Genomic DNA, 27872 nt, shown 5'->3' with positions numbered 1-27872 from the left:
CTTTGCATCCAACCACTGGCAATTTGAGGCGCTACTCTTGCATTACAACAAAAAGGCCTCTTAGACGCACTTTTAGACGCGATTTTTGAATTGAGAGAAAATCTTACGGGTGCATCTACCAGCCCGTCTATTTGCGCGTCTACCATTTCGCGTCTATAGTCACATGTATGAGGAAATTTACACGCAAAAATAGACGCGTTGTCGAAGGGTTTCGAAAGCAATGTCGCAACTTCAGAAGTCCTTGATAAATTTCAGGATAGAAAATCAAGCAAAAGAACAAAGTCAAATCTGTTATGACAACAAATACTTCCTGTGATGTTGATCAGTTGGGAAGATCAAACATGTACATGATTATATAGCATTCTTTGTATTGAATGAAACATCTTCAAAAACATAGAAGAATTCTGATAATATATATCATGTGTGTCTCTCTTTTTCTGCAGAATAATCAATGTTCTTTGGTGATGAAGTAGATGGAATGAAAAAGTGGCATATGGAGAGTCCTTGTAGAGTTGCGATACTTGTACCAAAAATAGGAGATGTAAAGCTTCGTCCAGTAGAACTTAAGAATGATCAAAAACTATTTGTATTGGTACCAATGACAGGGCTCAAGCAACTAAATACCCTCAAAAATGATACTCAGCATACAACTGTTCCACCTACTAACAAAGATCTTATTTGTTGAAACAATCAGACCCATATGACTATGAAGCTTTCCATATAATGCTGAAGTACTCCTGATTCTTCAGATTCCAAAACTGTTCATATATTTATACGTCTGATTCCAAACTGTATTTTGAGGGCTTTAAGACACCAATGTAGGGCAGGGAACGATAGCTCTCAGAAAAATCCATTCCATAACTCACAACAAATCATCAGGACACTCAGTAGTGGAATCTTTTAGTAATGTCAATTTGGGTACTATCTAGAATTACAACAACTCCACTAGACTTTGTCTTTCTGCCATATGATTAAATTCGGATAAATTCTACTGTAACTGGCAAAGTAATTTTCCTTACAAGATCAGTCAGGAACTTATATGCACCAGTGGCAACCTCGATGACGACAAGAGACTTCGTGAAAGCAAACTCACGAGATATGGTGAAGCTGAGCTCTTTCACGTGTTCCTGAATGTGCGATCATCTATTGTGTCATACATCGATGTAGGATGAGTCGATGAACCAGTTTTTGCAGCATCTCCTCTACTCTAGTGATCGCTGTAGTCGATGAGAAGAATTTGAATTCTGGGTACATTTGGATTATTTGTAGCGTGAGATACTTCCATGTATGTTGAGCCTGTCTCATTCATTCTGTGAGATTTCTCCTTGCTGCTATGCCGAGAGATAGAGTTCAAGGTAATCATAATGTTTCTATCACTGGAGAAGGATGTCGAGTTTTAAGAAGTCGTGAAGTAGAGGAATAGGAGATCGATTCTAGACAGGAAGGCTGGTCTTATCATGCTTTGTCTTTATCACCTTTCTCCAATCACCTTCGATGAAGACGACGTTAAGTTTGCTGATAATGTCTGCTTCTATGTCTCTTGGTTTCGCGTCCATCTGAACCAACGCTGGAGTTACCATGCGGAGACAAGTTGCAGCTGATTCTCAGAAAAAAAACAAACACCAAGACTGCTACCCTTGCATCTTCAACGCCATTCCCTTCAGATCATTTCAGCCTCAAAACGTCTTTCATTCTTGCAGAGCTCCTTCGATATTTGTTTTCCAATCGCGATCCTGATTCCCCTCTTTTTTCCTTCGCCCCTAATGCCATCCTATTTTCATTGCAGACTTTTTCGATGATCACTCTTCATCTTCGGCTATTTTCCTCCTCGTCCAGCGCAGAGTACCATCTATTTTCCTCCCGATTCCTCTGTGTCCCTTTCTTCTTTCCCCAATTTGATCTCTCATCCTTTTCGAATCTGCTTTTTCCCTCCCAAAATTAGACTTTTGCTTTTCTTCCCTTTTTAGACCCTGTTCCTCCTCCGAAATATAGGTTGAAGGATTAAAAAAACAAGCACTGTCATATGAGCACGGTCCGAACCAAATCTTTTTGGATTGTCATTACATCACAAGATGGTGACCAAAGGGCCAGTCGTCAACCAAATCATTATCCTTTGCATCAAAGCAATTTCTTAGTCACAACAGCATATACCAATGAACTTTGACAAGAAGCAGCAGAACCACGATATGACCAATTGGGTCACAAGTGAGGTCTTCTTCTATATCTTCCTCAGACTACCAGCCAGCCCATTGGAAATGGTGGAGTCTGGCTCAAATACAGTCCATCCAAACAACACAAGCTTGCATAGTTCCCTCTCCATCCAATTAGGGGGCGCACCATGACATGTAGGGAGGAACAGATATAGGGATGATGTCCCAAGTTCATTAAGTTTACCTACATGTATGGCATTCAAAACCAAACTGGCTTCGTTCCCCTGTTCTGAAAGTCTGTCAAATACTTGATAAGCTTCTGCAGCCCAACCACAACTGTTATGTATGTCCACAAGTGTATTGCCAACATGAAACTCATTATCTAGCCCTTTTTTTTTATATCTCTACATGGAGTTCTTGGCTTGTATCTAAAGCTCCTATGATGCTACATGATTTCAGGCTGTAAACAAATGTACTAGCATCAGCAGAAATACCATCCAGTTGTAGATATAGGAAACATCCTCACAAAGCCCATAATCAGCATATCTTGAAATAAGTGTAGCCCATGAGATTGCATCTCGAGTTACCAGTCTACCAAAATTCCTTATTCTTCTCCGTCTTTGGCATAGAATGAAAGAGCAAACATAACAACTAAGTATGTACAAAGTATCAAATCACACACACAACTTTTGGGTGGTTTACACACCTCGAATGCGCAGCAATACGACATCCACCCCCTCTAATCCTGTGCATCCTCCGGATGGGCCAACTACCCATGATCATTATCATCAAGATCCATAAATAGATCAATCTCTTCATTATACATTTCCGGTGTCATATCATCTGTTTCTTCCATTGGAATTTCTTCTCGTTGCTCTTCTCTTGAAAATTCTTCTAATGCATATTCCTCATCATCTCTTTTCTTGAAAATCTTGATTCTTTTTCCAGCAATAGGCACTCTAAGCACTGTCCCATCCAATTCTGTCAACTCATATGTTGCATTATCAAAAATATGTCTGACTATGTATGGCCCAAACCATCTTTTCACCATCTTCCAAAGTGCAATATGCTGATTTTCAAGGCTGCTATCAAAGACCAATACCCAATCTCCCTCTTCTATTGCTCTTGGCCGCAAGCGATGCCCGCTGTCAAACCTGTCCTTATTTCTTAGTCTAGCAACCTTCAACCTATCAATAGCTAGCTGAATATCCTCAGGTCTCCTCTCCAACTGTCGAATCCGAAGAGCTAAGAGTTCTTCTCTCGTCAAATCCTCCTGCCAAGGTAAAACTAACCAAGTCAAAGCACAAGTCTCAATCGGCATAACAGGTTTCTGACCATACATCAACTCTGCAGGCATATATCCTGTGGTAACACTATGAGTCGTACGATCAGCCCATAAAGCAAATGGTAGAAGTCTTGGCCATTCTCCAATCCGTCCTCTGCATGCTTTGGCTAATGCTTTCACTATCGGCGGATGCCCTCTTTCACTCTTTCCATTTCCCTCTGGATTGTATGCTGTTGTTAGAGCCAACTTGATTCTTAGCTGAGAGAAAAACTCCCTAGCTTCATCTGCATCCAATTCACCGCGATCCGCAGTGATCTTACCCACACAACCATACCTGCAGAAAATTTCCTCCAATAAGAACTTACACACTGCACTAGTGGTCTTCGTTCTCAAAGATCTGCCCTCAACATGATTGGTAAGATCCTCTCTAGCCAAAACAATGTACCTCATCTACCATAGACCCATAGGCATGGTAACCAAATCAACTACCCACTTATAATGAATGCATAGCGGATAGGTCGGATGAAGCTCATCTCGATGACGCACTACTGAATACATCTGGCAGTCTCTGCAAGTCTCAACAAAGTGAGAAACATCTCTATACATGCCTTTCCACCAATATTTCTCCTTGATTTTCTCATAAGTAGCCCATACTCCTCTATGACCAGCCCAAGGATTCTCATGAAACTCCCTCATCACTTGTAACTGTGTCTCTCTATCACAGACAACCCGCAAAGGTAATCCGCCTCTTTTCTTCGGATGCTTCCAAAGAAATCCGTCCTTGAGAAAATAACCATAGGCTTTCCTTCTGATCTTCTTGAACTCTTCATCTGTCCATTCATCTCTTTTGCTTAGTGTACTAAGGTACCTGCCAATCTGCAACCAATCTCCAACATAGAGTTCTTCTGTGAAAGCCACAATATCATAGACATGACAAACATGATCAACCATAATGGCTGAAATTTTTGCATCATCCTCTTCTGCAAGTAGAGTCTCCTCATCATCATATCTGGCTCTAGACAATATATCTGCCACTGGATTATCCTTCCCTGCTATGTGTTTAAATTTCGGATTTAATGACTTGATGTATGCAATCCATCTCAACATGGCTATATCCGGAGTAGAGCAACTCGTAATCATACCAATCAATGGCAAGCAATCTGTCTCTACCACAACTGAAGCTCCAATAAAGTACTCCTTATCACATTTGAGAGCCGTGACAATTCCCAATAACTCCCTCTCGATTTGCGGATATCTCCTCTGTCTCTCGTTTAGGACTTTCGCCCCAAACCGAATAGCATACCTATTTCCATCTGCATCATCTTGACCCACAGCCCAACCTATGCCAATTGGACTAGTGTCAACTGTCAATACAATAGGCCTTTCACAATTATAATCCGCTTTCTTGAGAGTAGGAGCTCTAGTGTGACTCTCATCCCAATAAAATTTCTGCCCCTTTCGAAGCAGCTGATACAAACAATCTGCTATGTGTGCAAAATGAGGTATCCAAATCATATAAAACACACAAGCACCAATGAATCTCTGTACCTCTGAAGTAGTAGAACAATACTTTGCAATCTTGCCTATAGCATTCACCTTATCAGGTGAGGGTTTTCTGCCATAATATCCACACATATGTCCAACAATGACAACCTCATTCACTCCAAAAACAGATTTTTTCCCTGAAAGTGTCAAGTTCACTTCTTCTAACCTGGCCAAAATCTTCTCACATGCTGAAATATGATCAGCCACAAAGTATCTGCATGCCTGCTCATTTAGGCTCTCATTCTTCTCTTCTTCTGCACACCCCTTAATGGGCACATCATCCAAGAAAGGCATAGTAAGTTGTGGTATATAATCACGAAGAACCTTATGCATGGCATTCATCATATGCGCAACAGAATTAGTGGCACCTTGAGGCAAGGTACACATCCTGACAAGCCCAATAGGAGTTCTCATGGTGGTTATGTCCCTGCTTTCCAAAGCCAGCTGAAACTAATCATATCCTGAATACAAATCACCCAAAGAATAGATGGCACGTCCAGCAAATGCCTCTACAAACTCATCCACAACTGGACCTATACCAATATTCCTGATAGTAACTCTGTTCACTGGCTACATGTCCTGAATAAATCGGAGAGTACCATTCTTCTTTGGAACTGTAAACCACCTGTTTGAGTATGGTGCAGATGAAGGCTCAAGGATTCCCATCCTGATTTTCTCATTCAATAAATCAATCAGCTTTGGCAAGTGTGCTTTAGGCACTGGAATAGGTCGGAGATTCCATGGGATATGAGGAATAGTAAAAATGACCATAGGAGCAACAATATCAGGATTCACACATCCAATCTCATGTGGGAAAAAAGCAAATCCCCTTCCATGACGCTCAAGCATCTCCTGAAAGCATTGCTTCTCTATGGGTAGCAAGAAATCACCATTTCCAATTTTCAATTCAGCAAGAGTCTCTGCTGAAAATTTATGACCAATATGCTCTGGATTCCTCAAAATTTGCTATTTAGCAGCCCTCTCTATTTGCTGATCGCTGTCAAGTGGAAGCGGTACAACAACTGGCTTCACCTTCTTATCCACAGTTTTGTATTTCGTGTCAACCCTGGCTTCATTATGCTCTTCTGCATTACACAAATCTTGCTGTAAATCAGCAATTCTGCACACCAATGGCTGAATATTCTCAGCCCTCTGCTCTATGGACTACATAGGAATAGCCCCAAACTCTGAATGCTGAAATATTTCAGCAGTAAACTCTGTTGGCTGAAAATTTTCAGCCCTCTGTCTCTCTGAAAGCTGATCATAACCAGCTGGAAACTCTGTTTGCTGAATTTCTTCAGCACTCAGCACTCTTTGGTGAGTTACCTCAGCCTCTAACTCAATCTGTGACATAAAATCTGCAATTTCATGAAACATGTCCAGGGACTGCACTAATACATTACCGTGACAATTCTGCATATCAGTTTTCAGCATATCTCCTATCTCTGTCATTGTATCTGCACAAATCACACTGTCATACATCCCATCTATATGCTCATCATCCTCCAAAATTCTTGCATTTTTCAAAATTTTCTCCTTCCTGCATATATACTGCCTGGCAGCTCTAGGCAACCAAGAAGTCTTCTGATAACTCATTGAACTATTTGCTGAAATCCCAACAAAATCGGAGGAGAAAACACCGCTGCCAGGAGGCGAGAACTCCAATCTCCTCTCCTCTGTACCACCATCGTCTCGTGAAACGGCGGTACCTAATGAAAACTTGAATCCCTCACAGTGGGCAAGGATGCATCTCTGAGAGTATCCCTGTTTCTAACATGGTTCACACATACAGTCATAAACTGAACTGCTCTCATACCATCTTTACTGTGAATCCGTGCATAAGCAGATCCATCATCCATGACCTTTGTTTCCATGCGCATCTCTGTGATGAATGGCTGACCAAGAATTATGGGATAAGAGCATGAATCCTGCACAAAGAAATGAAAATCCTCCTCTACATTACCAATAGAAACCCTGACACTAGGACAAGCAGCATACAAATCACCTGCAGTGTTATTGGCGGCTCTCATACGCCACCCATGCTCTACATCCATAGGCCATCTGTTACTCTCATAAACTCCACAAACTATGAGATTAATCTCTGAACCATGATCAACCAATGCAACATAAGGCACCTGTTTCTCTCTAATCTTTACCATCATCTCTGTAGTTGCCCTAGCCCAATAGCTCCGTGAAAAATGACTACGCGGTATCATGACAGGCTCATCAATTTCAGCATAATGCATAGGCTGAACCCTCTTCTCTACCTGCGGAAAAATAGAAGCATTATCAACCATAACCTCATCCTCATCCTCATCCAACTCTCCAATCAAAACTCCTTGTGTATCAGTGGTAAACAATGCATGCCTTTTCCTCTTCAGGACCTCCTGAAACTGATCCTGAAACTCTCTTTTTGAGATGCCCAAAATCTCAGAAATAGTGAAAGTCACCTCACTGCCAAGTATCTTATCATTAAAGATTTTCTTCATGTCTGTAGATGTCTCAATATCGGACATCAATCTGAATCCTGGCTGCTTTCTCTCTCTAGGCTCTTGCCTCTTTTCTCTCTTTTGAGCATCCTCCATCTGTCGATCTGGCCCTGGTCTTGAAGACGGTCCTGCAGTAGGTGGAGTAACAAACTCACCCCCTCTAGTCTTCTTAGCTGCACTTGGATTTTCTTCATCCCTCTTACGCTTCTCCTCAACAAGTACATCTACACCATGAGATTTAGCCAAATAAGCATAAATAGAGTACTTGTCAACAGGCGAGTCCCAACCTGTCTCTGATCTGATGCTAGAGCCTACACTAGTCAAAACAGTTTGCTGAATTTTTCCCTTGTTTGCAGTCTCCATAGCATAAGTCCATAGCGCTAACTGAGTCTCTGATCCCTTCTCAATCTGGACTCCATATGCAGAAGCATCACCTCTAGCTGTCACATAAGAAGTACGCGCAGCCATGTCATCCACTAACTTCTTCATTCCACCTTTACCAAAGTTGGTAGCAAGTGAAGCTCCTGTCTCAGTCAACCAAATCTTACCATCTTGCCCCCAATATACCAAATTCTGCCTCCTTGCATCCTAGAAAGAGTCACAATCCCTGCAATGCTGATGGTCCGTACTATCACACCAAATACATCTTCGATCTCTCCTAGGTGCACTAGGAGCACTCCTAGGTGCAGTAGGAGCGCTAGAAGAAGCAGTAGGCACAGTCGAAGCAAACTGCTCCTTCAACTTTCCCACCAACTCCGCTTTGACTGACTCCAGTGTCAAATCTGTGATGCCTTTGATTATGTCATCAAGAGAGGTAGGCACCGATGGAGCGGATGGTTTTGGAGCAGAAGGTGTAGGCAACGGTCGTGGAACAGGAGAAATAGGTGGAGTGGAAATAGTAGGCACTGGCATAGGCCAAGAAATTGGCTGAGGAGGAGAAGAAATAACAGGGATAGAAGTAGGCATAGGAGCTGATGATGGTGTAGGTGTCATGGAACCATTCTGTAGGCGAGTCTTCCATATCCTCCTCTTGGTCAAAGTCGAGACTGCATCCTGAGCATCCTGCCAATCAGTTTTAAGACCCATAGACTTCGTGCGATCTTCAAGAAGCTCACCCAATTCTTCTTGAAGAGCAGGATCTGCAACTTGCAAGAAAAGCTCAACTTTTTCAACATCCAATGCTCTTTGTTCAATGGCATCAAGCTAACTATACCTCTCTTCGAATTCTCGAATCAACTCCGAAGCAGCGAGACCTTTGTTTGGCATGTAGACCCACTCTCAAAATGACCGCGGAGTAGCCATACCAAAGTCCTCAAGGAAGTATTCTTCTTTCAAGGCCTTCTTAAAATCTTGCCAATGTGTATTTTGAATAAAAATATCAGTCACTTTTGTCCTCAAAGCAGGTGTGACAAGACGAAGGAAGTACTTACTCATAAGTCCAACAGGAACTCCAAAAAACCCCATCTTGATCTCATATGTCTTCAAATATGCTGAAACATTACGTCCGTCAAATAGCTTCTTCTCATTCTCAACTGCTTCAATAGCCTTAGTCGCGCTGTTTGCATTCTCCTGCTCCGAATAGAGTTGCCTTTGCTGAGACAACTGCTGTTGATGCAATTGTTGCTGCTGCTGCATATACAAGTGTTTGCTGATTTTGGAGCTGCATATACATGGACATATTCTGCAAAATCTGCTTTAGATCCTCATTGATGGAGTTGAAGTAGAGGCAGCTGGAATTGTAGAAGAAGCTGAAATAGAGGCTGAAGTATCTCCCATCCTGAAATTTCTGCAATGCTTTCACATCGGGTTCACCAAAGATGTCGAAGGGTTTCGAAAGCAATGTCGCAACTTCAAAAGTCCTTGATAAATTTCAGGATAGAAAATCAAGCAAAAGAACGAAGTCAAATCTGTTATGACAACAAATACTTCCTGTGATGTTGATCAGTTGGGAAGATCAAACATGTACATGATTATATAGAATTCTTTGTATTGAATGAAACATCTTCAAAAACATAGAAGAATTCTGATAATATATATCATGTGTGTCTCTCTTTTTCTGCAGAATAATCAATGTTCTTTGGTGATGAAGTAGATGGAATGAAAAAGTGGCATATGGAGAGTCCTTGTAGAGTTGCGATACTTGTACCAAAAATAGGAGATGTAAAGCTTCGTCCAGTAGAACTTAAGAATGATCAAAAACTGTTTGTATTGGTACCAATGACAGGGCTCAAGCAACTAAATACCCTCAAAAATGATACTCAGCATACAACTGTTCCACCTACTAACAAAGATCTTATTTGTTGAAACAATCAGACCCATATGACTATGAAGCTTTCCATATAATGCTGAAGTACTCATGATTCTTCAGATTCCAAAACTGTTCATATATTTATACATCTGATTTCAAACTGTATTTTGAGGGCTTTAAGACACCAATGTAGGGCAGGGAACGATAGCTCTCACAAAAATCCATTCCATAACTCACAACAAATCATCAGGACACTCAGTAGTGGAATCTTTTAGTAATGTCAATTTGGGTATTATCAACAATTACAACAACTCCACTAGACTTTGTCTTTCTGCCATATGATTAAATTCGGATAAATTCTACTGTAACTGGCAAAGTAATTTTCCTTACAAGATCAGTCAGGAACTTATATGCACCAGTGGCAACCCCGATGACGACAAGAGACTTCGTGAAAGCAAACTCACGAGATATGGTGAAGCTGAGCTCTTTCACGCGTTCCTGAATGTGCGATCATCTGTTGTGTCATACATCGATGTAGGATGAGTCGATGAACCAGTTTTTGCGGCATCTCCTCTACTCTGCTGATCGCTGTAGTCGATGAGAAGAATTTGAATTCTGGGTACATTTGGATTATTTATAGCGTGAGATACTTCCATGTATGTTGAGCTTGTCTCATTCATTCTGCGAGATTTCTCCTTGCTGCTATGCCGAGAGATAGAGTTCAAGGTAATCATAATGTTTCTATCGCTGGAGAAGGATGTCGAGTTTTAAGAAGTCGTGAAGTAGAGGAATAGGAGATCGATTCTAGACAGGAAGCCTGGTCTTATCATGCTTTGTCTTTATCACCTTTCTCCAATCACCTTCGCTGAAGACGACATTAAGTTTGTTGATAATGTCTGCTTCTATGTCTCTTGATTTCGCGTCCATCTGAACCAGCGTTGGAGTTACCATGCGGAGACAAGTTGTAGCTGATTCTCAGAAAAAAAACAAACACCAAGACTGCTACCCTTGCATCTTCAACGCCATTCCCTTCAGATCATTTCAGCCTCAAAACGTCTTTCATTCTTGCAGAGCTCCTTCGATATTTGTTTTCCAATCGCGATCCTGATTCCCCTCTTTTTTCCTTCGCCCCTAATGCCATCCTATTTTCATTGCAGACTTTTCCGATGATCACTCTTCGTCTTCGGCTATTTTCCTCCTCGTCCAGCGCAGAGTACCATCTATTTTCCTCCCGATTCCTCTGTGTCCCTTTCTTCTTTCCCCAATTCGATCTCTCATCCTTTTCGAATCTGCTTTTTCCCTCCCAAAATTAGCCTTTTGCTTTTCTTCCCTTTTTAGACCCTGTTCCTCCTCCGAAATATAGGTTGAAGGATAAAAAAAACAAGCACTGTCATATGAGCACAGTCCGAACCAAATCTTTTTGGATTGTCATTACATCACAAGATGGTGACCAAAGGGCCAGTCGTCAACCAAATCATTATCCTTTGCATCAAAGCAATTTCTTAGTCACAACAGCATATACCAATGAACTTTGACAAGAAGCAGCAGAACCACGATATGACCAATTGGGTCACAAGTGAGGTCTTCTTCTATATCTTCCTCGGACTACCAGCCAGCCCATTGGAAATGGTGGAGTCTGGCTCAAATACAGTCCATCCAAACAGCACAAGCTTGCATAGTTCCCTCTCCATCCAATTAGGGGGCGCACCATGACAAGTAGGGAGGAACAGATACAGTGATGATGTCCCAACTTCATTAAGTTTACCTACATGTATGGCATTCAAAACCAAACTGGCTTCGTTCCCCTATTCTGAAAGTCTGTCAAATACTTGATAAGCTTCTGCAGCCCAACCACAACTGTTATGTATGTCCACAAGTGTATTGCCAACATGAAACTCATTATCTAGCCTTTTTTTTAAATATCTCTACATGGAGTTCTTGGCTTGTATCTAAAGCTCCTATGATGCTACATGATTTCAGGCTGTAAACAAATGTACTAGCATCAGCAGAAATACCATCCAGTTGTAGATATAGGAAACATCCTCACAAAGCCCATAATCGGCATATCTTGAAATAAGTGTAGCCCATGAGATTGCATCTCGAGTTACCAGTCTACCAAAATTCCTTATTCTTCTCCGTCTTCGGCATAGAATGAAAGAGCAAACATAACAACTAAGTATGCACAAAGTATCAAATCACACACACAACTTTTGGGTGGTTTACACACCTCGAATGCGCAACAATACGACAGCGCGGTAGACATGCATATACACGCATGAATACAAGCACATAGACAAACCAAAATTATTATTTATTTAATTTCTTTTGTGCGTCTACCAGCGCGTCTACATGGAAAATTAGACAGGCATATAGACACGTTCATAGACGCACTTTTACACACGCTAATAGACACAAACGCAAAACCAAAAATCTCCTTTTTTAAAAAAATATATTTAATTTCTTGTTTTAAATTTGAATTATATAGCGCATGTATGAGCGCGTGTACTCTGCATTTTAGACGCGAGTATAGACGCATGTTTTCTGCAATTTAGACCCTCAAATAGACGTGAAGAATAGAACTAGAAAAAAAAAACCAGAGAGCATGTGGTTGCTTTTTGTTGTCTGGTTTTTTTTCCCCCCTCCCATACATCAAATTGTGCATTTGGAAAAAACACAATGGATCTGAAGGCACGAGAATTGAAAACAAAAATCCATGTATTCATTATAGATAAAATGCATTTACATGGGGAGTTTAAGTGCTTGCGACCTAAAGCGTGGCCGCAAGCAGTAGGCTCAAAGATGAATAATAGATATACAATGAAATAGGGCCATAGAGGACGTATGGTGCTCCTCTACTAATCTGAAGAAGAAACATCTTCGCTAGCACCACCATGGCTACTAGCGTCGCTATCCCCCTCCTCGCTATGCTCCACATCGGGGTTCGCCTACACACACAAAAGATCAAGGTTGCTTACGTACAGTTGCAAAGAAAAAGTTATAATTAGCTATAATTTTAATAGGAAAGTAATAAAAACATACCTCCTCTGGCTGTTGAATCCTCATAGCCCGGTTGTATTGCTCCTCAGTGATGAGACCCTCCTCATAGAAGTGAAGCCATGTGGTTGCGCGGTTATGGCCTCGATGGTAACCTACCTCTCTAGGAGTAGGTATCCTACCAACAATAGTAATCTGCAAAACAATTATGATATATACAAACAATTATGAGACACAATGTATTAGAACAAATTATATAAAGAATTGAAAGAAATATAAATTTCAAAAAACTAGAAATCAAAATATACTTACAAACTCTGCCTTCCACGACTCAACCGCCCGATCCGTAATGCGACGATCCCATGGTTTCCATTTGGATGCGTCGTGCCTCTGCGTGCTGGCAACTCTTCACTTTCTCTGCTGCTTTCTTCTTGGCTTTCTTACACTTTATGCAGTGGCACATAGATGGTTGGCTATAGGCTCCACGCCCCTCCTCTTGTCTCCGCAGTGACTCCCTAGCACGTGTCATGAGGTGGAATCTTATGTTGTGAAGCAAATCCCTCACTTTTGTGCGTCCCCAATCATTCGAGAATCGCTGACCCTGAGGATTTGGGTATCTCCTATGGACTGCCCTCAACACCTCCTAACAGAAGCCGCTTTTCTGATTCTTGAAGTAAATGAAACAATCTTTATACGTTGCATGCACGACGCTCCTCATGTACGCCATTACATCCCTTCCTTCATCATCATGGAAGATGCCACCAATATCTGTAACTCTATAGTACTGGCGTACTGGCTCCTTTACGTGATCTTCTGGTGAGGGTGATCGCTCGCCACCTCCTAGGCAACCCCCACACAAGCCTCATCCTCCCCCTCGACTCTCCCTCCTCCCTCTCTGTTGACTACCCTCTGCCTCGCTGGATGCACGTGCTTCTGCAAATGCACATGCATCGGCTGATACTTGTGCTTCAGTCGATGCATATACAGGTGCTGCACATGGAGTACTTGCAATTGGAGTTTGGAAATTTGGTGTTTGGGAAGCAGTGTCAGGCAAAGATATCAGAGGCGTTCCAGACATGACGCTGAACACCTCGTCTGCTGTGGGAGAGCGGCCAAGGTGTCTAGTCATCTCTCCCATGAAGTCTTTCTTACTAGGAAAACCTCCAAAAAAAGCATTGATCCCTCTGCCAAACAAGCCCAATGTATCATTCATGCGATCCAAATCTGGGTCATTGCTAGATGAACCAGGATGTGACATCTGCAAACAAAACACATGAAAAAGATAAATTCGTACAATTCCAGAAATAAAAATTTATTTTTCATCAGAGCTGGTTGACGCGTGTATAATCGCGTCTGAGATGCAGGATAGATGCACTCTCAGACGCATCCATGAGGTCAAACCCTCTGGTCAGAGCGTGTGTATATCCGCGTCTGAGATGCAGCATAGACATGCTCTCAGATGCGATTCTGAAGTCAAAGCTTCTGGGTAGAGCGCGTGTATTCTCGTGTCTGGAATGCAGAATACACGAGCCTAGAGACGCGAGTCTGAAGTCAAAGCTTCTGGGCAGAGCATGTGTATTCTCGTATCTGAGATGCAGAATACATGCGCTAGGAGACACGACTGCAGACGCGATGACATCAAACATAGCTGTGCGTCTATGTCTGCATCTGTACTGAAATCTACACGCACTGTCAAATGCACTCAGTTGGCTGCTTTCAATCCGACAATCACCATCCATGATTTATTTGTGCTATAAGAAGTTCAATCATAGATCCTAATACACAGAGAGAGAGAGAGAGAGAGAGAGAGAGAGAGAGAGAGAGAGAGAGAGAGAGAGAGAGAGAGGACTCACCTTGGGTCTTTGGTGTGGATGGGTAGTGACGCTTCTTCCTTGTCATTCTTCCTCTCCTTGGTGAGTTACTCTCCCTTGATGCATGGTGCTTGTTGTCTCCTCTCTTTGCTTCTTCTCCCTCTTGTTCTCCTCTCTTTTGTTCTCTCTTTCTTCCTCTCCTTGGGTTTCTTCTTTCCCCTCTTGTCTCTTTGAAGTGAAAGAAGAGGTGAGGCATGAGGAGGTGAGGCATGAAGAGACTAGTGGAGATAGAGTGCATGTCAGCTAAACTCGAGCTTCAAAACGCGCAAAAAATGCAGAAAAGGAAAGGCGCAGTTTGAAAAGAGACGATTCAAGTATCTTTTGAATTTTGACTTTTACGTCTATTTTCGCGTGTATATATGCATCTACGTTTACGTAAATGCGCTTATAGATGCGAATTTAGACATGCAAATAGACATAGATTTAGACGGTAGGTAAATGCAGGTATAGATGCGTATTTAGCTTTTATCATGAGTTTTTGTTTTTAAGATAATTTTTTATAGTAAGTTCTTATCATAAGTTTTTATGTATTTATGATAAGTTTTGTGTATTTAAAATTGAGATCTTAGAATCAGTTTCTTCACCAACATATTGTCTTTTCTGTTTAATTATGTCAATTATTACATCATGAAATCCTCGTTTTGCAATTTCGAGAATTTCACTCAATGTAAATTCAATTTTGCTTCCAAGAATCCTCTCTTCTAGGATCCGCTTGAGATCCGTCGTTGTCTCTATGTCAGATTGCAGCTTGTCGCCGGGATGTTTGCCTTTTCTCTTTCCTCTTGCCTTCTTTGCTTGTAGGGCATCTTCCATATCATGCTCTGGCAGTGGTGGTGGATTTTCAGCAGCCTTCTGCTGATCCGATTTACTTCTTGTTACACGTTTGGTTGGCCCTGAAGAGGAGGGATCGGCAACATCTTCTTCTCTTTTCTTCTACCATAGCTTCTTGATTATTGATTTTAGCCAACCGAGCGAAAGCTAAAAATGAATCAACTGGCTCAGTCCATCCAGTTCTTCCTCAGATGCATTGACTGGCAGTAGTCAAATCATCTTTGAACACCTTGCCTCGCTCCATGCACTCTAAGGCCTGCATCCACACTTTAGATTTTACATCAGCTTTACATGCTTTAACAATCTCATTAATTGGCTCAATTTGTAGTCCATAGGTAGCTGCATCAATAGCTGCATAGGTTGTTCTTGTTGCCAAATCTTCGAGTCTTTTCTTCATGCCACCGTTACCGAAATTTGGCTCAAGAGGAAGCCCAATTTCGGTCACATGAATTTTACCATCCTTCCCAAAAACTAATTTTTTCACCTCAGCTTCACGAAATGCACTACACTCCATCTTATCATGATGTAGGCTGTCACAGCAGATATAGCGTCTTTTGAAGCCTTCTCGTATGGGTCTTTGGATAGCTGTCCGTCCCCTTTCTTCCACTTTCACATCAAGCCTTTCCACCTTGGAATTAATCTCCATTAGATTAAGATGGAGATCCCGCATGCTCTTGATCAGCTCGTCCATGACATCCTTCTTTGGAGGTGGAAGAGCAGGATTTCTTGGTTGCTAAGCCATAGAAACAGGAGGTCGAGAGACATGAACAGGCTCTTTTATGGACTCAGATGGTGTAGAGGTAGAACCCCACCTTAGGCGCATCCGCTCTCTCCGAGCAATCATATTAATTGCTTCAGTGACATCAACCCAAGCAGTCTCCAATCCCGTCTCAGAGTCAAGATCTTCAAGCCGATCAGTCATCTTCTCTTGAAGAAAAGGATCCGCAACCTTCAGAAACAATTCAATCTTCTGGCTCTCCATACTTTTCTGATCACCAAGATCTAGTTGAGCAAATTTGCTTTCAAATTTGTAGTGAAGAGCAGTGGCAGCTAGTCCCTTATTGGGCCTTTCAACCCATTCAGTGAAGATTTTCTTTGTCATGAGGCCAGAATCTTCAAGAAAGAATTCTTCTCGAAGAGCCTTCTTGAATGCAGACCATCCTGCATCTTTTTGGAAAAGACGATGAATCCAGTCCTGGAGGCCATGCACGGCCAAACAGGCAAAGTATCAGCTTCAAGCATGATGAGGGACCCCAAACAAGACCATCTTGTTAGTATAGAGGCGGATAAAAGAGGCCACATTTTTCCCATTAAATTGCTTGAGATCCTGTCCAACTGCTTCCAAAGCTTTAATGGCAATAGCAGCATTCCGCTCTTAAACTTGCCTCCATTGTTGCTGCAGTTGCATCTACTACTGAAATTGCAATTGCTGTTGTTGGTTCTCTTGCATCAGACGAACCAACTGCTGCAAGGCATCTCCTCCTGAACTTGATGGTTCTCCCATTGTACTTTCTCGTCTATAACCGACCTTTCACGTCAGGTTCACCACTGTCGTCGTGTGGGGGGTCAAAGGTCTACCACCGGGGTTGAGTAGACGAGGAGTGAGAGATTCAAGGAAGGGAGAGAGAGAGAAAAGGTTGTGTTTGATAAGTCTTGGGTTTTAGAGATGATTCAGTTGGAGAAGAAGACCTTAAGCTTTATCGTATACTTAGCATACATTAGTGGCATCAAAGACTTTGACTCAATTACATCAAATGCTTGTGAGGTTAATAGACCGTTACATGTAGAGATTTTATCTTAGATTCAATCCAAATACATATTTCAAATGCAAGAGAAAATGGATACAATTTCATGAATGCCAATGAACAACAACTTCAAGATACAAGTATTTGAGTGGTAGATTCCACTACTTCCAAGACATAAAACCAAAAGGTCTTGAAATGCACTGACAAAGCTTTTAATTCACTTCAACCCTGTTTTATAACAGTGATTTCCAGCCCATAAACAAGTCCCCCAAAACATACATAAAATCAAGAAAATGCCTCTCTATTCACTTTCAAATGAAGCCCTAATGTTTAGAATACCAACACTTGCAACCACATAGATCACTTGATTTCCCTTGAAGAAGACAAGAACAGTGGGCTGCCCTGTTTATGACAGGTTTTAGCAGTCCAAATTAGTCCCATACACCTCTAAGATCTCCCCTTTACTTGCCCCAAAGTCACTCAAGTACTTGGGTACAAGAAGGGCTTCAATGGTCCATGAATACAATAAGAGAATGGAAGAAGACATTCATAAGAGCAGGCTGAATACTTTATCTCTATTTTTTCCTTTTATGGACTATCATACCACTCATTTTTGTGATACCAAATGGATTGGCAAAAAGGACTCTCACCTTCTTTGTTATTATCTCCTCTCTGTCTTCAGTTTGCTCTGTGTTTGCATGCTTTGAAGCATGTACCATAGTCTTCAGCTCTCCCTCCATCTGCCACAAGTGTGCAGGCCCAAAAAATGCATCGATAAATGCGGGGTGCACTCCTCTCCTGCTTCCACACAAAAAGTGGACCATATAGGTCACTTCCAAGTCACACAAGTCTCTTACAATCATTACTTCATGTCCCATACAAACCCAATGGACTTTGGGCACTCTTCTTGATTTCCAAGCAAATACACCTCATGAACCAATGTGACATAACCTGTAAACTATCAATTTCCACCTGTTGATCAAGTTAAAGGTCCTCATAGACTTAATTTTTGTCAATTTACACGATACAAACTGAAAATTTCATGTCAAGTTACAAAGAAACTTATGAGATTAAAATGGCATCTAAGACAAATGTAGGGGAATAATGACTAGATTATGTATGAAAGTTTCTCATGTGAATCCTAATGAAGCTCTTCTGCAAACATAAGAACTCCATGTTTTATGCCATGAACAGAAAACCCTTTGACAACGCTGCCCAAACCCATCAAGCTTTTTCCATGGCTCCCACGAGACGTCGAGGTTCTAAGTGAGGTCACACTCAGAGAGCTCTCCAATGCGAGGAAATGCCTTTTGCTGCTACTGATGGAACTCAACACGATGCTGAAGCACAAGCGGAAGTTAATCCCAAACCCATTCAAACCGAAGAACCAGCTATCCCATAACAAATCGAGATTGTGGCTATAAACCATAATCACGATGGATGGCCAAATGAAGATCATCAGGTTAGTACCTAATATAAGGATCACGATTAGTTAGAACTTACTTAGACTTGTTCAAGCATGTTAGTGCTATCAAATGCTTTTTAGAAAGGAACATGAAAATTGATGAAGGGGATAGATTCTATATATCGCATTGACAATTGTGTTAAAATGTCTTATGGTTATGACTACTTTTGAATTTTTGAATGATGAATTATGATTCTTATAATTCTGGGCTTGTAGAGCCGAACGAATTGTGGATTGTGGTAGTTTGGGACATTGGGATCCCTAACCTAATGCTCCCTTACACTCTGCGGAGTGTGGAAAAACTCACCTACGTGTGGGGGTTCCACGCTCCCGAGGGAGGTAGGTGTTTTTGGTTTTTAATCACTTGAGCACCTAAGAGGGCAAAGGGCCGAGTGGTATGTGCCCGTATTATGTAAGACGGCTTTGGAGGCTCAGGGAATCTTAGAGGGGCTTTGAACCAATAAATTCCCTATTGACCATGGATGGAGTGTGATCACTTATAGGCCAATCCTGAGGGATTGGAAGGTCCTATCCTAGGTTGGACAGTGTCTTTCTGTGAAAAGACGATTTTGTATCACTCAGCGGAGTGATGATGAAATAAAGTATCTGATTTTTGAATTGTCTATTATGTGCTTAAGATCAAGTTTAACGAATCCAATTTAACGAGTTAATAAAAGGAAGATGATTTTATATGTCCAAACAGTGTGGTAGTATGCTTTACTAATTATAAAACTAAGCAAACACATTGAGGAAAGTGGGAGGCTTCGATCCTGACAATTGAACGCCTGCGGTTGGGTGGACTCGATAAGTCGGCAACACTAGATAGAGCTGATTAAATCGTGACCCTCCCAATATTAGTAGGATTAGTTACCAGGTTTAACACCGTTTTTGGGGGCCAGAGCTGAGATTTTGCCTTGTGGGTAGGGGGATCGAGTTATACTCTCCCCTATCTCTCACTCTCTTTGAACCAAGTGCGGTGATAACCTCACTCATGCCTATGATTGATTACAAAGTGGTCTTTCTTAGGTGGGCCCTAGATTCCTGTTAGGGGTGACTTGTCCATGCTTCCCCTGTGAAGTAGAACTGGCATTCCCATGCTCAACTAAGTCCATGGTTTCCCATGGGGAGATGGGACGGTGATGTGCATGGATATGAATTTCAATCAACTACTTGAGGACTCCTCCGGGTTTGTTGGAGGAGGCACCTCACACAATAATAAGCAAACACTTTACAAATTCTTGACTAGAGGCTATTAAACACTTTCTTTTTTTAGCTCTTTTTCGCATCGTATAATGTACTTATTAGTCGAATTGTCCAAGGCTCTCGAAAGTGAGAGATAGAAAGAAATACCTTGTTCTTGCATACATTTGCAACATTTACAAAATAGGTAGAACTTCAAATGACTACTCAAAATATCTTTCTTGGTAGAATCATAAGCATTTGATCAAAACCTTTAACAAAATACAGAACCAATAGGCAAGCACTTTACTAGTGCTTGGCTGGAGGCCATTAGCCACTTTTTGTTTTATCCCTTTTTTGCATTACACAACATACTTAATAGTCCCATTGTCTAGGGCTCCCAAAGGTGAGAGGAAAAATTGCAACATACGTGTCTTGCATAGATTTCCAACATTTTCAAAATGGGTAAGACTTAAAATGACCATGCAAAATAACTTTCTTTAGCACAATCACAATCGTTTGATCAAAAGCTTAAGATGTCAAATCATAAAACACAAAATCAATAATAGGTAAAAACTTTATAAGTGCTTGGGTGGAAGCTATTGGTCATATTACCTTTTTTCACATTGCATAGCATGCATAGATGTGCTTGTGAAGATATAATAGGGAAATGTATTTCTTGTGCATAAGGGACCTAGATTTCTTGTGTAAGGAGCTCTCAATTTGCACATATTGTAAAAAGTGCATGTTTTGTACATGGATACCAAAAACTATTATGAAATTGTGCACTTTTTCTATTCACCATATTCAAAGGCGCATGATAGGTTTTGACTTGATTAACCTTTCATATCTATCATGGAACCACAACAACCCACTACAAGCACAATACCATACCAAAAATCCTCAAGCCATTAGGGTCAAAGCTACCTTAAATGGGTTGAACTTTTTGATTTGGATAACAATGAGATAGCACCATGTGTGATTAAATGTAATATTTGACTTTCAGTTAATTTTGCTAATTTTGATCTACTTCTAAGAAAAAAAGGTACCAATGTGCCTCTAAACTTATCACTCTAATACATTAAAATACAAAATCTTTGTACTTTAGATGCTATTTCTCATGTACATTTTTGTGAAAATCAAGATTGACCCTCCCTATTTTGAAAGAGTAAATGAAAAAGAATTTAGCCAAACTAATCACTCAACTCTCTCTATGAAACTATGGATCTTCTCAATTAGAAAGAAGAAGAAGAAGATAGCAACCTACTTCTCATCAAGTTACCATGGAAGATGAAGAAGATGACAACTTGTTTGATCTTTAATGTTTTGTCCTCCCCATGGTCATCATATCCACTACAAGATACAGGCCTCATACCAACGTTCAAAGCAATGCAAATGTTCATTAAGAAATTTGCCCTCGTCGGTGTAAAAATCTCTACAAAATATTCGCAAAACCATCGTTATTTGCATCGCTATTTGTGATGAAAATAGTGAAGCATATACCAATGCAGATAGTGATGGTGTGTGACGTTGTCGTGCCGCTACGCGCACATAGTGTGAAAAACTCTATAGTGCGGCTTTCTTATTGATCTAGAGAGAGAATTCCATATTAGTCATTAATGTCTATGTTCGTAGTGTGGATGGTTCAAAAATACTAGATTTTTAGACAAATTTAGACAATTTTTGATATTTCAGATATTATCTCTTTTGTGAAAATCAAAAAACTGTAGATGACTTCTAGAATAGGATGACATGTAAAAATAAGGATTGGAGAATTCTCGCAATGCGCAATGCAATTTTTAGACAATGAATAGCACTCCAAAGTGGGAAATGAAGAATGAGTGATCTGGTAGAATTTTGGCTAGGTGTGCTAGTATTTTACCCCCCTTTCGGAGCGAATGGAAGCATTAGATTGATAATTTGAGCAGTATAGAGGAAGGTATTTGTAACATTCTGTTTTACTAAACGCGTGAACATGTCTCAAATGAATCTAAAAAAATGGGAGAAATGGAAAAAAAAAATTATTCCCCCCTATCCCTCCAGCCGACTGTCGAGCTGGAGGGGGAGGGGAATAGAAGGAGCTATTAAGCTCCTTGGTGGAGCCTTATGGAGGGAGGGGGACCATGCGTGATGACACGCAGGGAGGGAAGATCCCCCTCCCCTCCACTATTTAAACGGGGGGGGGCCGCTGGAGAAGAGGAGGCTGAGCCGTGAGAAATAGAGGCCGAAGGAGACAACCCTGCCGTGATTGCGAAGAGGAGAGTGCCGCCATAACACCGAGCTGAGGGAGGAGGACGGAAGGCTGCTATCGCCTACATCCTGAGGCCGTCGCTGCCATCACCAACTAGTCCACGAAGACTATAGTAATATATTTTAGTTAAATCCTAAGGTGTAGAAATTATATCTTGCACCATTAGTCTTATTCCTTTCGCAACAAATCATGGTAAATGGCTAAATTCATGAAAGGTTTCTTTCGATGCTCAAATTACTAGGGAGTTATCTTTGCTAGTTGCACATCTTAGCAAGGCAATTGTTGTTATTTGGCATGAGTTCATCTTTAAAGAAAACGGAAGTTAAATGTTAGGAATTAACAAGTATAAAAATTAGATATACGAACTCATTTGGAAAGAAAACGTAATGGGGGATTGCTGGATGACACTCTATTAATTCTTTTCCCTTGCTATTTGAGGACTTGGGGACTAATAAAGTGTGTATACACCAATTTCACAGCTAGGCCTTTTTGTCCCAAGGAGTATTGTCGCTCTTTGTATCACCTTGGCATTAGGCTATATGCCAAATTAAACTGTATTGATTGGGAAAGTAAATTGTCACAAGGATAGTAAAACCGTGACAAGACGATTAATATTACCTTCCAAAAGATAACTGAACCAATCTAAACATAGAAACATTCATACCCTAAACACTTGACTACTTTCCTTACCGTAGGGACAATAAATTTATAAAGATAAGAAGCTAGGGTTTGTCCCTAAGGTTCTTAAAAGAAGAAACCCTAGGCCTGACATACGTCAGCTTAAAGAATCTAAACAGATTATTCCATTGCAGGACTTGCACAACATGTATGAAATCATTTAGTCTTGTGATTGATTCACAAGGAGAAAGGGGAAAAACCCTCATCAAGGACGACAGATCCTTACGAAAGTTATCTTGCAAAAAGATGTATTTTTGGATATCCTTCTAAATAAGAAAAGTTGTAAACCAGAAACTAGCATATCTAAAGCACTGTAGGGTTAACCAAGTTGGGTATGCCTAACAATGGAATGTAAAAGGATCTTGCCAATTTACAAGACACCTTGGGAACGAGTGCTGATACACTCAAAAAGAAAAGAACACTTCCTTAGCAGTTTGCCAAACAACTCGGTTGATTAACGGAAATGTTTGTGCTTGCTAGAGATTTTAGAGCTCTGTTTGAATTATGAATTACAAATTAAATGAGTACCTATACTTCAGGTTAAAGGCGTGAAGGGAGAGGCAGCTTCAGTTACCCCCGACTACCTGCCTAACCCTAACCAAGGGGGTTGTTGACCGCGTCGGGAACGTGGACCGAACCCGCCGCGAGAGGTCTCTCCATTGAGTTCTACTTGGAGCATGAGAATGCTTGGGTGCCAGGGGGAGCTCTGGCCATAAATCCCTTGCCTTCCGGGTCCTGCACAAGAGGCTAATGTGACTCGGGATTGGATCTCGAGGCCCGCATACTAGTTGACGGGTAGAAGCTTGGAATAGTGATCCCTGGAGATTACTGGATAGCCTTCGGGCAGATTATGGACAAGCCTACGGGCGGAACTCCTTGTATTTCAAAGATAAAATGATGAAATGTAAAAAAAGAACTTGCTTGATATTGTTTTTCTATGTCACGTGATAAGATTACGTGAAGGAACCAGTGCTTACGGGGTTAATTAAAGAAGCTGATTGTTATATGTCAAATTAATGTGTTAGATAATTACATAACTAAAACAAACCGAGGAAAGTGCTGAGGATGGGCCATGGGTCCGTCCTACGGTTGGGTGGTCCCGGTTAGCTGGGAACTTTTCTCAAAAATCTCGAAGAACAGCGGAATGATCATCATCATGAAAACAAATAACGAGAACGATGACCTAAAGTTACGTCTTACCCGATTTACGCTGTTTTAGGGGAACGGAATGGGACTATGCCTTATGGCAGAGAGGTTGAGCTTTGCATCCCTCTCGTTTCCCATTCTCCTTGAACCAAATGCAGCGTGAATCCGCTTCGGATCTGGCGTTTCTGCGTAAAGTAGTTCGCTCGGGTCTGACGCCAGTTGCTGTTAGCTAATGACCAAACAAGAAAACCCTAATTCCGGTCGATCCTAAGTGGGAAACGATCAGGATACTTTCGCTACGTGGCAGACGCGGGAAGACCTAGATCGCAAAACCTGTAACATTCCTTGGGAGTGCCGGGTGGAGTTTTCTAGACATCCTTTCCGATGGACTGCTAAGACGTGTCCTAGATGATACAAATGGACACGTTACAGTATTATTTTAAGTACATTTTTGTCTACAAGAGATTTATCTTCTCATAATGCAGAAATAAATGGACAGGCTTCATCCCTATGAGTATTCTTCTACATCTTCTATTTCTTTCTGTGAATATTATTTTACGCCTCCTATTTCTTTGAACCCCTTCTCTTGCGTCTACTCCTCTCCCTAAATATCCCTTCACCTTGTTGTCTCTGACCCCCGTGGTAGACTTTCGATCCCAAACACTCCAACAATGTACATAGCGACAGAAATAGCAACATGTGTAGAGAAATCAGTGATACTAATAGTGATGGTTACAAAGGAAAAATAATAATTACATGTTGGGTATGCAATGGTCATCTAGACGAGGACAAAAACTACTTAAATCCACAAGAATGATAATTCGTTGAATAAGTGTGAGACTAGTGATGATAACTCGTGACATTACCTGGAATCATGGAGAGAGAGGAGAGCCAAAACAAACATGAAATTCTATCTATAATTGTTGCAAGATGCAATTTTATACAAAGGATGATAAGTTCATCTAAGGAATAGTACATTGAAGATGTCTACACAGATCAAAGGACTAAAAAAGAAGAGCATGTGCACTCCACGAATCCAAGGGCGTGCTACAGATTCTCACCATCAGAAAGCTTGTCCCAATGCGAAGGAGCATCAAATGGTGTCGTGCCACTATGTGCACACCGTGTAAAAAAAATCTAAAGTGTAGCTTTGTTATTGATTTAGAGAGATAATGCCATTTTAGACATTAGTGTTAGTGTCCATGGTTCAAAAATATTAGATTTTGGACAAGTTTTATCTAATTTTTGATATTTTAGATATTATCTCTTGTAAAAATCCATAAAACTATAGAAAACTTCTAGATTAGGATGACATGTAAAAGAAATCATGTAGTTTCCAGCCAATTTGAGAGGATTTTATGTGAAAAGAGAGATTGACAAAATCGTGAGATACGTGATCGTTGTTTTCAGGCAATGAACAACACTCCGAAGTGGGAGATGAAGAAGGAGTGATCTTGCAGAATTTTGGGTAGGTGTCCTAATATTTTACCCCTTTCAGAGCCAATGGAAACATTAGATTGGCGATCTAAGTAGCATAGAGGAAGGTATTATTTTATACACGTTTTTGTCTATTAGAGTTTTATCTTCTCATAATGCAGGAATAAACTGACAGGCTTCATCTCTGTTAGTACTCTTCTACATTTTCTAATTATTTTTTATAGTATTCTTCTACATCTTCAATTTCTTCAAACCCCTTCTCTTCCGTCTACTCCTCTCCTTGAATCTACCTTCACCCTGCTATCTCTTACCCCCGTGGTGGACTCTCCACACCAAACACTCCAAACCGTGTTAGGGAAAGTTTATGCTATCATAGGTGAATTCCAAAAGTTATTTGGGTTGATATCTTCAGCCATATTCAGAGAATTAGCTACAACATTGTTCTTTTAATTCATTTCTTACTCTATAGACGACATCTTGTCAAAATATACAAGTATTAAGTGCCCCTATGGCAGGGCAATGTTTGTCGATCATTCATAGATGCTTTGAGTTAAATTAAGAGGAGCTTTTTCTCTTATTTCTTGACTGTGGCACCTTATCCTTATTAGGAACTCAATTTGAATCTCTCTTGAAGCAAGTCTTTGCCCTACAAGCCTTGTAATTGACTCATAAGCTTTTTTCCCTAACAATCTGCATTCAATGTAATCATGCAAAGTTGATTCATGCTATGGCATCATATATAAACGATGGGATGCAAAGTTGTTTATGATACATGACGGCATATTGTACTTGATTTTAAAATTTGTGATTGCTCTTACAATCAAGAAAACAAGCTTGATTTGAGTAAGAACTTATGAGATATGATCTTCCTATATTAAGTGAAATCTTATGTTTAGAGGTAGTTGTAAGAGAGAATGGTTTACTAAAATAAGCTAAAGAATTTACATGATAGTGATATGAGAGAGTTACTTTTTCTCTAATAACTTAAAAACCATAAAACTCACAAAAAAATAGAGGTGTTGTTTAAGCTAGATAATAGTGTTTTACAACATTTTGCACCTACAAACTATATAAAAGTATAGTACATCAATTCAAATATATGAAAGGTAATCAAACATTCAAGATTCACCATTATTAATTGAAAATTCATGTTTAGAAAGATGTATAAGAGAGAAAATGGATGCTTTGTTGAAAGTTTAATTTCTATAAGAAAACAAAAGCATGAGTTAGAACAGATATTAGACTATACTAAATAAATAGTAGAGAAGAGAAAACAAAGAGAGATGGTTACTTATGCTTTTCCCAAAATGTACTCCTACAAGTAGAAGAAATTGAAGAGGCAAGTAAAGTGTTCAAAACCCTAGTTACACTTAGTACAAAGCTCCAATGTCGATGAAACTTTGCCCAAAAATAGAGAAAAGAGATAAATAAGTTTGTATGATTAATTTTTAGATCAAAATGAGTTTGTGGAAGGAAAAGAAGAAAAGTTGAAAAAAGGCCAAAAGGGGGAGAGGGGGATTATATGAGGATAAAGGTACTCCAAATTTTTAATAGACTCATTTCCCTTCTATTAATCCTCAACTACTCTTTTCATAACAAGAAACTCAAGACTTCGAGAGAGAAGATTCACCCTTCACATAAACATCAACATGGAGCTTTTTTCTTAAGCCATATCACAAAAACACAAGAAAAGCACATGAGAAGATAGGAAAAACAAACCTCTAAGGAACCTTAAGCTAACTAAACAAACAATAAGTAGTTGTTGTGGTGGATCTAGTCATCCGTTGTAGTGGTAATGATAGCCACATGGTAGCAACAAGCTAGATTCCCATCACATGGCAATACACCATGCACACACAGTTCCCACTCCCCACCATCATGCAATTATCACATCCTAAAAGTGAAAAGTTCCACCCAACGAATGTGCCTCCTATCAACTCTTTTCCTCTTCTCCCAATACCTCCTAGACCAAGGATGTTTCATCCAATCATTGTAGCTTAAGCTATTGCCTTCCTTTTCAAACTATTTCATTTAAGTTAGATCAACAAGCAATCACCCAAGGTTATGGGGATTTTAAGTATCTTGCTCCCTCTAGATGGCTAGTCATGTGCTTGGGGGTCCACTAGGGTTTACCATATGGTACCACGTGAGTGTAAGGGAGGGGGGTTATTTAAGGGAAGGAAGGTACATTTTATAAGGTAAGGTCCCATAAATAGGGGGTAGATAAGGGGTATTTTCATATATTTCTTGCACACAGGTGACGTCTCCTTATCACTACTAGTGAATCCCTCATGGTCATGTGGTCCTTCAACCTCTCATTTCTCCCCCTTGTTTCTCCATGATCAACTTTGCTAATCCTTCTTCTCTATACAAGAGAACCCACTTTTCACCATGGGTTCACATTCAATTAAGAGACTATGCCATGCTTCTTAGTGGGATCACATCTCATCTATGCTCCAATTTCAAGTCAAGATCTCTATATTCAAGCTCCCACCACTCCTAGCATAGGTGCATAGGGCAAGAATGAGAATTACCTCCAAGTGCCATGAAAATGGACT

The 27872-nt window shown here is 40.6% G+C and overlaps 1 pseudogene; it reads right to left on the bottom strand.

The window, feature by feature from the left end:
- Nucleotides 1–770: 770 nt before the first annotated feature.
- LOC148034067 (uncharacterized) lies at nt 771–10668 on the bottom strand (annotated as a pseudogene).
- Between the last annotated feature and the right edge of the window lie 17204 nt (nt 10669–27872).

Source organism: Lygodium microphyllum, chromosome 7 (genome assembly GCF_053477565.2).
Source record: "Lygodium microphyllum isolate KBCC chromosome 7, Lygodium_microphyllum_v1.1.10, whole genome shotgun sequence".
In the NCBI taxonomy this organism is placed as follows: Eukaryota; Viridiplantae; Streptophyta; class Polypodiopsida; order Schizaeales; family Lygodiaceae; genus Lygodium; species Lygodium microphyllum.
This window is presented reverse-complemented; position numbering and strand designations above follow the sequence as displayed.